This window comes from Amblyomma americanum, chromosome 3 (genome assembly GCF_052857255.1).
Source record: "Amblyomma americanum isolate KBUSLIRL-KWMA chromosome 3, ASM5285725v1, whole genome shotgun sequence".
Lineage (NCBI taxonomy): Eukaryota > Metazoa > Arthropoda > Arachnida > Ixodida > Ixodidae > Amblyomma > Amblyomma americanum.
Genome location: NC_135499.1, coordinates 136080521 through 136094793, shown reverse-complemented (window position 1 = coordinate 136094793; position 14273 = coordinate 136080521). Strand labels below are relative to the sequence as shown.

Sequence of the window (14273 nt, the reverse complement as noted above, 5' to 3'; positions counted from 1 at the left end):
TTTTCTCGCCGTGCGTGTTCGGCTGTGCCGGCTACCCTTTCGCTTTTATTTACATTTGCGGCGTGTCTTACTCGAGGGTAAGCTTTCTAAGCCCGCGCCTGTCCCTTTCTAAGAGATAAGTGGTCCGTTTATCAGCGGGTCTATTTCTTCCGTCGCTGTGGGCACCCATTCCAATAAGAACCTTGAAAGGCAGAGTGGAGCTCTTTGGGGCCGGCTTCATCAAAGCACAGAGCAGAATTTTTTAAGCATTGTTTCGCTTCATGTCTTATTTGCGCCCATAAATTTCGGGTGACAAGTCCGGAAGCTATGAGCCTGCACATACGGTGTCGATTGGAGCTAAGCTGATGGAAGGAATGGTATACCGTGGGTTGGCAATGCTACCATCAGTGGGTCTGGCGTTCTTAATGTGCGCAGCTTTTTACCAGGTCCAAAGCGGATACATTTTATGGCACATGTGGTATATATTGCGAAAATAATGCGATAGTTCCTGACATATAAACCCCTCCTGCCATTAATATGAGTTGAGTTGAATCGATTTAAAAACTCTGTCCACGACACAATCATACTTCGCAGGCTGAACTTCAGTCTTCATGCACGCATGTCAGATTTTATTCGCTGCCGACAGCAGAGGTACAAAGAATATGAAATACTAGTCGCGAACTCGAAAAAATGCGCCGAAATTGTGAGCCTGTGACTTTTCTAAATATTGGAGATACACCCTGTTATTCTTGCGCGCCGCTTGCTTTAGAAAGCGATGTGACAGTTATGCAGGCCAAAGTACTCGTTTTTTTTTGCCAATCAAAACTCTAAAACTCAAGGTACTGCTGATGAAATTACGGCTGTTCTAAATATTACACACATGCCCCCTCGTGCTTAGCACTGGTGTACCTCAGTCTCTTACAACAGCTATATGCACGCGATCTTCCCGAATCACTGCAGTCTCACGTTTTCCTTTCCATGTCGGTTCTATCTGCCATTACGAAAATTTTACGCAATATTTCAGCGAAGATGTTCGAAATTATATTTCAACTCATAGGAAAGAGGAAACAAGTTGTCATTCCAGAGAACAATGCCATATTTCCCGCCATCTCTTGTGGGTGGTGTTTAGTCCGCATATGCTTCGCGGTGGAACTTCATTTTTAGCAAAGCTGACGCCGTGTTCTTGATTTACTATAACATGCAAATCCACCGGTTTGCATTTGATAAAAGAATACTGTTTCTAAACTGGGAAAATATTTCCGGATGCAAGTCTAAGGTGAAGTAACTGAATGGAAAAGCTGTCCTTAAGAGTTCAGGGGTGGTGGGATATTTGCGAAGTTTTCAACTCGCTTTCCACAAGAATGAAATCAAGCTTTCGGTGGAGCCATGCTGCTGCATGTATGAATATTAGTGCTCTTCACTGATCCAGCGGCATCGGGTTCTTGATGAGAGAAAAGAAGGCTTCTAAGCCCTCACTAAGGTCACCTTTCACCAGACATATAGGCCTGGCAGTGGCGTCCAGGCTTAATTGAAACACCTCAACAGGAATATAAATTGCGAACAAAGCTGTGCCCAGTCGGGTCGATGCACGAAAACGACCAGGGGTTAACATAAATTACCTTTAAGTAAATTGTTGGGCTTTATTTTTGAACGTAAGGGAACTTGCGGAGAGAAGTGGTACCTTGGTTTAGCAGTTAGTTTTAACTAACACCCCGTACGTACTTCTCTTAATTTTGCGCTCATCTCTCACAGGGTAGAAAAAAAATAGCGCCTCTCATTCATGAGCTGCGGCATTGAACATATGGTCTATGACAAGTGTAAAGACGTTTTCTATTCCTGACAGTTAGGCCCAACACGAATATTTTATGAGGATGAGAAAGAACAAGCGGTAAGGCCAACTCTCGCGTTTAAGCGTGGTTCAATTAACCGGAGCATAAGCATAGCAGATGCGCTCAAAAGGAGCAGGGATCTTCGGTTGAAAATTTGTGGGGAAATGAAGGGCCTCCGCAAGCACATCGATCCTTGCACGCTGGTTAAAAACCCAGCTCAAATGAATTTCACCAAAATTCGTTTTGTCTGCATTAACGTGTAAAAAAGGTTGCACAGCTCTAAACAGAAAGGAGTAAAAAGGGTGTAAGCTGTCTCCTTTATAAAGGAAGTGCGCTAAAGGACAGCTTAGTCCCTTTTTAGTCCCACATTGGCATATTCGTGTTTGGGGGGCCGGTCACAACGTTTAGGAAAATCTCATGTTGAAAGGCAATGAAAGGCAGCATGCAAGCTAAATAATAATAATAATAATAATAATTGGTTTTTGGGGAAAGGAAATGGCGCAGTATCTGTCTCATATATCGTTGGACACCTGAACCGCGCCGTAAGGGAAGGGATAAAGGAGGGAGTGAAAGAAGAAAGGAAGAAGAGGTGCCGTAGTGGAGGGCTCCGGAATAATTTCGACCACCTGGGGATCTTTAACGTGCACTGACATCACCCAGCACACGGGCGCCTTAGCGTTTTTCCTCCATAAAAACGCAGCCGCCGCGGTCGGGTTCGAACCCGGGAACTCGGGATCAGTACCCGGGTTCGAACCCGACCGCGGCAAGCTAAAGAAAAGTCGAAATTTGAGACGGACTCAGTTACGGCATACGCTTGGTGGTGTTATGATGCGCGGAACATACTATGCCAGTATGAGTAGTTAGGTGCTATAGTTTACGAATGAAGCGTTCACAAAGGCCGGCTAAACTTTTGCGACTTGGAAGGAGGCCCTAGCTACATTAAATGGAGTTACATTCGGCGAATGGTGGCCTAATGCTACCCCTCCGAAAAGAGTACAGGATCTCGATTAACTATTTTGTTCTGCTTCACAGCTTCATGTTAGTGGCTGGCAGTGCACTCACGAAGTGTACTCGCAATCTAGCTCTAATCCAAGGCTCTGAACTATTTTCTCTTCATGCGGGTAGGCAGCAAAAAGAATTGTTGTACAGAAAGAAAAAAATGAAATCGTGCAGGCAAGAGGGGCTATAATATCGACGAAAGGCAGCTGCATTTATCGCTGCCCGCTGCAACCACCAATCTGCAGGGTATCGCTGCGGAGATCTCCCAACCGGCTTCTTTCGCTATTGATCGACATTGTATTGCGTGTGTTCTATCTACTCCAAACGGCGTGGCTTCCAGGTTAGCGTATCACTCTCGCGTGAAAAATGATCACCCTGACACTTTTCCTCCCAAAAGCACTACTGCTGACATCATTCCGGCTGAGTGGCTTTCGGACATCTGGACTTCATCTCTAAGTCTCATGCCGTTCATTAGGAAAAGCTGATGGATGTTGAGTCATCTTGATTAAGCTTTGTTTTTAAATCGCGGAGTCACTTGTGGACTACACTGACATGTACCCGAAGAGCTATCTTTTGGTTTCTATTGCTTCGAAACAAAGATTTTATGCACCGCTGTTCAGAGCTAACAATTACCAGGCCATTGGTTGAGACGTCGTGAAACACGTTACAAAAATAAAATCTGTGCAACTGAAGCATGTTTTAAAACAAGTGTGCAGTTTGTTGAGAAACGCGAGAGAAATTCGCTCTTCAAGTATGACGTCGTTGGCAGTAAAAACAAAGCTTTTTCGTTTTTTTTCTCTTTTCTTCTGCATATAGAATTCACTAGTCGTAGTTTTACGCTGAAGAATATCATCCGGAGTTTACTGCTTTGTGCATTTCCTGTGCATTTTGCATCGTACTGTAGCGCATCATACTTCTGGTGCAGCACGCCGGCCGCATCTTATTCAACCAGCGGGTTAACACTGGCGGCGCACGATGCGGTATAGCAGTACGCGCTAAGCTAACTGTCTCTGTTACGCTTGTGCCAAAGCTAGAGTCATCGTTTCTTTTCTCTTTCACTGCCTACTTCATCTCCTTTCCCACGGCACCATTAAACGACCCCCCCCCCCCCCCCCCGCCCACCCACAAACACACACTCTCGGCACGTCTCTCCACCTGTGCTGTGCAGCATGATGTCCACTCGGGGTGCGGTTTTAGCAAACATACGCCCGTTTACTTCCCTCCAGCTAGTCGCAGTTGCTCCATGCTTCACCCGGCGCTCGAGATGGAAGTGTCATTTTGACTCGCCTCTGAAATTCTCAAGCCAAAACTGTGTTCCGATGACCTAAGAACACGGCTTGACACGCATGCATTTCTGCAATGGGTCAGTCTAAGCGCGGCACGAATTACTCCGCTACTTTTTGTCTTACAGAGATTAAGAGCTTGGTGGGTGAGAAGGAAATCATGCAGCTGGGTTGCTTTTCGCAAATACGGTACCTGGCTCCTCTGTTTCTTCATTGCTATTTGCAGCGCTTTGCGTTTTGTTTGATGAATCGCCCCCTTTTTACGGCTGCAGAACCCTCAAGTAACCGAAATGAATGAATTCATGAATGATACCGAACTTCTGTTTAGCTGCATTTAGGTTACCACAAGCCACGCAAGCAGTTGTGTAATTGTAATAAGAATCTGTTACTAGCAAAAAGATTGACGCGAAGAAATTGCACCGTTAATTGTGCGATTTAACATGCCGAAGGGACACATAGGCTATGAGGGTCGCCGTATTGGAGGGCTCTGGATTGATTTAAACACATCTGGGCCCTTTAACATCCGCGCACACCGCACAGCACACCGGCGTTTTTGTATTTTACCTCCATAAAAATACGCGGCCGGGATCGACTCAGCGGCTTTGAGATCAGCAGCTGAGCACCAAAACCACTGAGCCGCCGAAGTGGCTGCAAAAAAATAAACGCAAAGCGTTTAATTTGCACGCACTTAACCTTTAAGAAGTGAGAACTTAACGAGAAATTTCGCTGTAGGCAAAAAAAAAAAAGAAAACAACTGAAGGAACCGAGCTCACGATCTCCACGCGTGGGCAGAAGACATGAAGAAAAAGTTCAACAAACAGCTTAACATGGTGTTGAAATCGCTAAATTTGGTCATTTAACTTTTTAAAAAGTGGGGCGCAAGGCTTACGAATAGGAATTTTATTTAAAAAGTTGATAGCGAGGGGCTATCTGGACATTGAGAGCCGCAAAAAAATATGAATTTTTGATACCTTACGATTACCAGAAGGAGAATTCTCGCTTTGCAACCCTTTTCCTTAAGTAGAAAGAATTTTCTTCCTGTTACATTTGCCACCTCACATTTGAATGTTTAGTATTGCTTTGTTTTGTTTCTAGCGTGCGCGCCTTTATATGGGTACAACTAGAAAGGAAAGATTCCATGACTGTGCTGAAAGAAAAATAACTTGTCGATGCGTTCTGCAAGGATTTGAACTTTAACTTCTCTGTCGTGTGAATTAAATGTTGCGTATCTGTTGGAATCTTTATTTAAGATTACAAAATGATATGTAATATCGTAAATAGAGTTATTCCCTTCATATCCGTCCAAAAAGTTTTTATATAGACCCAATCAGTGCTTTTGTGGATTCTGAATAAAACAATGACAGAAAAACGCAGAAGCAGAGAGTAAGGTGAAATTCCCAAATACGTATGCACCAACCACATCCAATATCCTTGGAAAAAAAATCAGTATTGGAAAACTGTAAGGTACCGGTACAGAAATATTGAAGGTAATGGTCCAATTAGCCGCCGCGGCAGCTCAGTAGTTATGGCGCTGGGCTGCTGACCCGAAAGGCGCGGGTTATCTGAGGATATATTGATTGTTATAGTGAAATCTTGTAATATATATATATATATATATATATATATATATATATATATATATATATATATATATATATATATATATATATATATATATATATATATATATATATATATATATATATATATATATAAATTGCGTTCATTGGCTGGTTCTCGTTGAAAAATGCTATTGTCCAGAATTGTTGGGTATGCGAAAGAAAGCCGGATGTTAGCGCCCTCTGAAGTGCGGCTAGCTCATTCTGAAATGCCGATATTTTCCAGCTTAAGCCCGCATATAAAAACTCAAAGGGCTGCTAATTAACTTCAAGATATTCAAATTTCTCACATTCGTATTGCCCGCACAAGTCAGTCTCAGCGACGCCGTTTTGTTATTTGAAGTTATCCTTATTGTTTGCAACGTCGATGAGATAGGCTTTAATCTTCCCTCTTTATTGGGTGCTAAGAAGGTATTACCAAGTAAGTGAATTTTGCCTATCTACAGCGAGAAAGGTGTGTATGACGCAATAAACCTTTACTGGCCATCTGCATCGAAAATGGTTAAACTCCTTTTTTGCAAACTATTTTCATAATGAAACATCATTGGCGCCAAGTGCTTTATCTTAAATTATAGCTAGTGCGTGAAGTTGAAAGGTGAAGATAGTATTAATATAAATTCTAACAGAGGAACAAAAGCACCAGCGAGAGAGTGTCATACTGAGACCTTACGTGTGCCACTAGTGTAGCCTTTAGTTTCTGTACAGTGACTGCACTATGTGACGACACAAGAGAGAAAAGGCGGCGTCGAAAGAGTACGCCGCTCGCTTTGTTTAGCCAACAAGCTGGAATAAAAATTACTTGGTAAGTTCGCTGTATCACTTCCTTCTCTAAGTATGATTCGAATGAAAGCAAAAGAATCGAAACCATAAGTGACGACGGAATGACATGTAACTATACAAAAGTTAGTGGAGGGTCACGGAAGTGTAAAAACGAACATAACATTTCTTCTCCACTGAATCTGTACATTTTTTTCGTACCACAGGCGTGGTCACCGACTAGGAGCCGCGTACAGCAGTGGTTTGTTGCCACGGTTGTTGGTTAGCCAACCGTAGTCGAGACGGTTAAGCTCTCTGCCTATCCATCGCCCTTCACTTTGTTATCAACGCCCTCACTCGCTTTTGCGTTAGCCAATCTCGTTCGCTCATCGATACGCGAGTACAGTCCCCGCATTTGGCTCAGCGGTTCAGTTCGCGTTCAAGTATCTCGCTGTTCTGTTTATCACGCGCCTTCTTCGACCAGCTCGTGCAGCTCCCTTTGGTGACACGGAGATGCGGGTCGCTGCGCATTGATGGCTGCCTCCGCACACAAACACGTCGAGCGGATGCCCACGCAGCCAGCTTCCCACGCCTCGCGAGTCGACAGAGGATCCCCTCCCCTGTTTTCTCTTTTTGCCCGAGGAGGCGTCAGCTGGTCCTCAGCTCGACACGGCGTCCCCAGATAACTGGCTGAGAGCGGAGCTTGAAAGGAAGCAGAAAAAAAGGGCGGGCGGGAATGCGACGGCTGCCGAAGGGAGATGGAGAGGTGCTGGAGCTGGAAAGGCGCCGCCGCCGTAGTCGTGTTACGAGCCGTGGGCGCTTGGGGAGGGAGGGGGAAGGGGGGGGAGACGGCCGCGGCAGGCATCGGGTGCATATTCTCGCCGCGGGCGCCGCCCGGACTTTTGCGTCGATGAAAGGAAGAGCGCCGTCCCATAGCTCGCCACCATTTTGTCACTCCAGGGGTTCGTCAGTATTCGTCGGTCGGGAGCCTGTTTTCTGCTTTTGCATGCCCGAAGAGCGTGGACGCCAAAGCAGGGTATTTGCAAGCAGTAAGGACCTAGCCAGGAATAATAATTGACGGGCAACCGCAGGCAGATCTTCAGCTGATCTAGAAGAAGGAAGAGGAAGCTAAAACTAAATATTGCGTTGGCTGGGATGTCATTAGAATATGGTGTCTAATAATCCTGGTACAAGGACAATCTTAATGCCCATTGAGTCAATGGCCTCCGGATCTTTCGATGGCAACCCAGATGCACAGCTGCCACACTGTCGATTTCAATGATAATTGAATAGTGAGCATGCTATCCGATAGATGGCACAATGGGCAGCACAATTGAGTAAAAACACGAAGTGAAGCAGCAACAAAACGAGGCGAATATTAGAGTAAAACCGATTTTATTTAGAGCTTGTTCGGAAAAAGCTATTGAAATACTTCGCAGTTCGGTACAATCGAAAGACAGCGATGGCGGGGTGAAGATCAGCAATGATGCTCACTTCGTTTCAGAAGCAGTCTCTTTCCGTCGGGGAAGTTGCCACAGGTGACTGTCGGTATTTGTCGCGTTCAGAGATTGTTATTTTAGCAGCACTTGTCGGGAACCTCTCGGTCCCGGTTTTCGTAAAGCGCTCTATGAAGCAAAAAATGGGCGGGACGCAGCGGCACGGCGCACAAAAACAGCGTTGGTTTGTTTACATTTGAGCACTGGACAGACTGCGGAGCTGTCATTATTATTATATTTCTTTATCAATTTATTGATGCCCTTAAAATTCTGCATTTAAATTGAAAATGTTTTATGAAATTTTCTCGAGTCTGTGGATATATTTTGCTTAACGTTTAGAACGTTGGAGTCGCCCTAAATGGCCCTTGAGATTTCAATCCACATCAAGTTCACTGGTCATTGAAAATCGCTGTGTAGTCCCAGCCAATCCCCATTGAGTTCGACCTCCATTGAGTCAATAGCCATTCAAACTACCCCTGTGAGAGGGTAAGTACGTCGAAGGAGCTCAAGACGTGAATGCTTCTAGCCATTGCGGCTGACCAGGCTTATTATTGTAGTAACGGGGTGCAGAAGAACAGCGACTCATTTGCATGTTACGGGGTTGCAAACATCTGCATTTCTTCAGGGCGATAGCGCCGTACGCTTGAATTATGCACGTCACCTGGATGAGAGAAAACCACACACTGTTAGATCAGTAACACCGCAGAGGTGGACAATTTAATGTCCGCATGGCCCCCTTTCGTGATATCTGCAACTAGAGCCACCTGTCGGCCACTCGTAGCGAACATCGCGTAACGCCGCGGGACTATCTTCATTGGTAATTGAGGTAAATCTAAAGAGTGCGGTGAGATGGCGCGCGAAGATGTTGATACTTATGGCGTATATTCTTCCTACGCCGTGCAGGATCCCATTTATGGAATGCTTCTTGTGCTCCTACCAGCTAATCCTGACGGCGATAGGAAATAATTTGGTGTACCTAAGATTCCAATTTCCCGCGCTAATTCTTGCTGTTCGGCCCCATGCAGCACGTGATCGCAGCCGCGCTAGCCAGAAGCGTCTGTCCAGATTTTCTGACCTTGTCATCAGGAATAAGCCATATTTGAAAGCCACATTGTACAGTCTCGTACAGAATGTTAGTGGAAGCCGTCTGAAAACTGTGAACTACTGTAATCGGGACACATTACGCGCGCACATTAGAGTTCTTACGGTCTATTTCGTCGCAGAGAGTAAATGTCATTGTGTAATCTTTGCAGGAACAGTGTGTCGTATTTCAGGAGGGGTGGCGCTAGTGGCAATGTGTGAATTATTCACGCGTCAGAGCGTGTTTAGGGCAGCGTTCAACTGCGATGGTTGTAGTGACGTGCTCAGCTGCCTTAATTTCTCGCCTTCCAGTATGCGCATGTGGCCGCATAAAGCTGTGGTTGCCAATTAGCTGAGCGGTACTCTACTGCCATCGTTACTCGATCGTGCAGGGCGGCCGTGCTAGATATGTAGTATGGCAGGTGCAGATTATGGTGATAATTATTTATGCACTTTCTTTTAGTGTCAGCTCGTCAACCCTCAGCAACAGTTCTTTCTTGGAGTCACCATCAGCACCTATTATCCGAAGTTAGATATTACCAGTGCGACCCAGGCAGTCACTAGGGATTCAAGCTTTCTGTACTAGTACACCAGACTGCGTTTCAAGCGCTTGACGCTAATCGCTCACTGGGGACCGGCGTTGGCTCTAATTCAGTTTGAAAGTGGATATATTTTTCCCGTTCATGGATGCCTCCTCAGGGAAATTTCGGCGTTAGGTTCACCGTGACTTCGGGGTGTTGTTCAACTTTGATTGCCGAGAACAGGAACTTAAATTATCTCGCGCCTAAAAGGATGCGCGTCTAATGGTGCAAGTCGGCATGTATACACTTTATGCGAGTAAATCAGTAACTTGGCCTACAGGAACAAGAGGGCGGCATATGTCCTGTTCTTTTCGTGGTGTCTTTTTAGCGCAGTAACGTTCTTCCAGTCATGACGAACAGGGAGGTATTATAACCTCGGTAAATTACTAGACGGTGATGAGTGTCGTATTTCACACACTGACACGAGCGTAAACTTGTGCCCAAAAGAATCAGTGCCAAAAGAATTTCACCGCTATCTGACGCAGCACGAGGGATAAAGTTTGGAGCGAAAACGAGAAAACGAGTAGTAATAACAGTAATTACAATCAGAAACACAGTAAAAGCAAGCACGGAGACCATGCAACAAACGCTTTCTCTAATGCAGCAACTGTGCGCGGAAATATAAAGAAATATGTGTCAGTGAGACAAACAACTCAAGGACTGAGCTTTAGCATTTTGGAATTGATAGCGGTAAATTCACTGAAAAACAACTTGGAATCGCTTCTAGAAATAAAAGGACGCCATGCATAATCACATGAATGCTAGGTTGGCAAATTGGTATAAACCTATGATGAAAAAACTGTGCACAACAAGGTGAACGCACACAGAACGGAAGGATCAATGGACAGGCGCAAACAAAACAGATGCGGCTGTCTGTTCAGTGTTTGGTTCTCTGCGTGTTATTCCGCATTTAGCGCAGCTTTTTTTTTTGCCATAATATATCGCAGCAGTTTGTGTAATTTTTTCGATTAATGTTTGTATGTGTGCGGCATAGAGTAAAATTAGACCCGGCTGTACTGAATTATAAATGTGCTGAGCACCACTACGGCTTTAAAAAATAAATGAGTATGATTTTATAAAGCTACATTCAGGCTGTGTAGCGCATCAGTAGTGACAGAGTTTTGATTTTTTTAGATTCCTTGTTGTTCCTACAGCAGTTAAATCCTGTACACGGGCTACTCTTCATTTTTCCGCCATCGAAACGCGGTCGGTGAGGCCGAGAATTAAAACCACAGAGTCATCATATCCAGGGGCTTCGCAATTTTTGTTGCCCACACGAGAAAATTCTAAGCATTGTCTAGATTATTTGTTAAAATAAATCTGAGTTTTGTTTTTGCTGACATTCCACTTTCTTAACGCCTCCGCAACGAAACTGATGCAAAAATTAACACGGAGGACGCAGGTGTACAAAAAATTGCATTTCTCACGCGTTCGTTCCTCAGCTCAAAGAAAACAAACGATCAAGCAAACTGCGGTACAAAATCGAACACGCAGAAAACAGAAAAAACACGACATAAGAGTTGCAGAAACGCATGCAGGCGCTGTGGTAATTTGGTGCCTCACAGGTTTCCAAGCAGGCTTTTAACCACACTTAACTCTATGCGTGGTCATCTCAAAGAACACGTTTAGCATTGAGTGAGGTTAATGTCTCTATCACTTGCGAAAACGTTCTGCAAATCCGTGCCGGTAATAAAACAGGCGCAACGCCTAGCTTTAGTCAAGGTATGCATGAAGGCCACTACGAGCATGTCGGTGAAACGAAAGCCTAATTTGCCATAACAGCAGTGCAGCCCCAAGTCGAAAGAAAAAAAGAAGCTAGTTCTCATATTCAAGCACAGAACCATCCAAAAAGGCAGAGAGAACACGCGCTACGATTAGCCGGGAGATTATCACAGATTGCGCATAATGTTGACGTCACGACTTGAGTGAGTACGTAGAAGGAAAGAGTGGTCGCAACGAAGTCGAAAAAAACCTGCTCGTGCTGCGGGTGTGGCCGTGCCAGGGGGCGACTACGGGTTCGCATCTAGCGCACGATCTCCAGCGACGCTGGTGGTCGCGATTAAAGCGCCGCGCTCATTACGGACGCCGCCACGGGTTTCCCATGCGCTCGCTGTACGCGGCGGGAGAAGAGAGCGCTTTCGGAGCAGGACTCGACCAGGACCGGGCTGCATGCAGAGTGGTTGCGAATGTGCGCTGTAATCGTATATGAATGTCCAACACTCATCTTCATCGCATCGCATGGCAGTGGAGCTAATAGTGCTTTACGCACCCCCCCCCCCCACCCCCCCCCCCCCCCCCCACCCCCCCCCCCCCCCCCCCCCCCTCCTCCTAAAGCGAATGTCTTGGTTGAACCGCTGTATCACGAGCACAAACACAACGGTAGAAAGATGTAAACGTCATTGATGGTAGTGAAGCCCCTGCAGGCCGCGATACGTAATCTAACCGTCGGTGTATTCCTTTCAACATCCCCTGTTTCGGTGTCTCGGGAGCTTAGGAAGTTCAGCAGTTAATCTGAACTAATGATTAGGAGCGTTCATAGAACCTCAGAAGAAAAGATTTCTCTATACCTTGTATGGCATCGCACTCAGAGAAAAAGAAGAATAGTATCGCGGAACTTAACATAAGCACCTCTCGTAAAGTGCGTCGCTCAAATAATAAAAAAAAATATCAGGAGTGGACAGAGAGAAAAAGAGAAATTTATTCCTAACACATGCGATGCGCTTACTAATAAAATTACGCTAGCACGCTTTGAAACCTTAATTTCTCCCAGCGAGACTTCTATCCCTGTATCGCTTTCGTCATCGTTCTCTTCGTGAGGCAGTTAAAGAAATTCAGAGGCGATTAAGAAGATTATAATGAATTACCACATACAGCCGCGGCCGCTCAACTGTCAGGGCATTTGGCAGCTGTGCGCAACGTCGCGGGCAAAAATCCCAGCCGCGGCAGTCAGATTTTGATCTAGACGGAATTAAAAAGCCCAGAATACGGGTCGTCTCTCACAGTCCATACGCAGGTTTGGGACGTTAAACCCCGCGTACCATACCGTACCATACCATATCAAACCATACCACACCACACCACACCACACCACACCACACCACACCACACCACACCACACCACACCACACCACACCACACCACACCACACCACACCACACCACACCACACCATACCATACCATACCATACCATACCATACCATACCATACCATACCACACCATACCATACCATACCATACCACACCATACCATACCATACAGCGATGCTTCAGTGGTTATGGTGCTCGGCTGCGGACCCGAAAGACGCGGTTTCGACCCTGGCCGCGCGGTCGCATTTCGATGGAGGCGAAATTCTAAAGGCCCTGTACTGTGCGATGTGAGTGAAGGTTAAAGAAGCTCAGGTAATCGAAATATTCCGGAGCCAACCTCTACGGCGACCCTCGTAGCCTGAGTCACTTTTAGACGTCAAACCCTCATAAACCAAACCAATCCATAAAATATACCTATTAGCATGTTGAATAAAACTTAATGAAAGCTACCTTAAGGATTTGAACTAATTTGTTTTTCTTCTTTCCATTTGTTGACGCTGCACAGCTACGAATGTCTGCACTTACACATTTTCCGGGTACTTCTTCCCGAAAACGAAGCGTTTGCAGCAAGTGCACTGAGTAAAGGATACGTGCCACACCTTACGTCCTCCGTAGCTCTCCTTTCCAGCATCAGGCGACAATCTAAAAACGAGTGTCACTCTACCAGTGTCTCGAATAGGGGCCTCCTCGCTTAAACGACAGCTCTTCTTCGGTCAACTTGCGACCGAGTCGAAAGAGCACAGACCCTGGCGGCAGCGGCAAAGCCTGAACACAAGCGATCCCTGGCGTGAAAGAGGGCCGTGGCGCCCACTTCCGGCATCGCATCTGTCAGCGTGCGACGCTCGCGAAACGGCCTGCTTGTTTCTTCGCGCCGGTCAGAGCGGCACAGTAGTCGGGAAGGAGAAAGGCCTTCTCCATCTTCGCGTCGCTGGAGACACAGAACAGGTGCCCGCTGATCCGTTCCACGGTCTCTCGGTCGAAAGTGAGGCACGAACCGCGAATATACTGGACCGATTTATGGAAATTGTATATTCCTGGTGTCGCTGCCGCATAAGCGGCCGCAGCCGGTCCTACATATGTTCAAGAAAAGTGTCCCCTGGTGCCTACATTATGACTGAATTAGATATGTTTCCTCTTTTTCTTTGTTAAAGTTCCAAAACAGAGCCTTCTACCGCACTAGTTCAGTGCAGCAGTTCTATGATGACCGCAGATCCTTAAATAGCTTGCGTTTCCTGATGCTGACTGGACACCAATTTTCGGTGCTGTCACATTTAGTTTTTATTTCTTTTATATCTTGGTGAGTTCAAAAGAATGTCTCGCGTAATTTGGTCAGGAGTGTTGACAACAATAGTTTAAAACTTCGCAGAGAACAACACTGAATAATAGAAGAGAGGTAGGAGGACAAGAAACACATGGGATGGGAGTTTCGTTGCGAGTTTGTCTAATCTGAATGGAATTATTAAGTGCTGAAAAATCAGGTTTAATTTATTTTTGCCTTTACTAGACTGAACAAGGATGGTAACGAAAACTTTGCTTGCTTTAAGAGAGAAAAATTTTTTCCCG

General features: G+C 45.6%; 1 protein-coding gene across 1 annotated transcript in view; it reads right to left on the bottom strand.

Annotated features, from left to right (window-relative positions):
- The window catches only part of LOC144124950 (ADAMTS-like protein 5), a 144910-nt gene extending 131656 nt beyond the window's left edge, over positions 1-13254 (bottom strand). Inside the window, exon 1 of the mRNA XM_077657916.1 lies at positions 13236-13254. The gene's annotated coding sequence lies outside the window, so the exon portion shown is untranslated. The remainder of the gene's footprint in view (positions 1-13235) is intronic.
- Positions 13255-14273: the final 1019 nt, after the last annotated feature.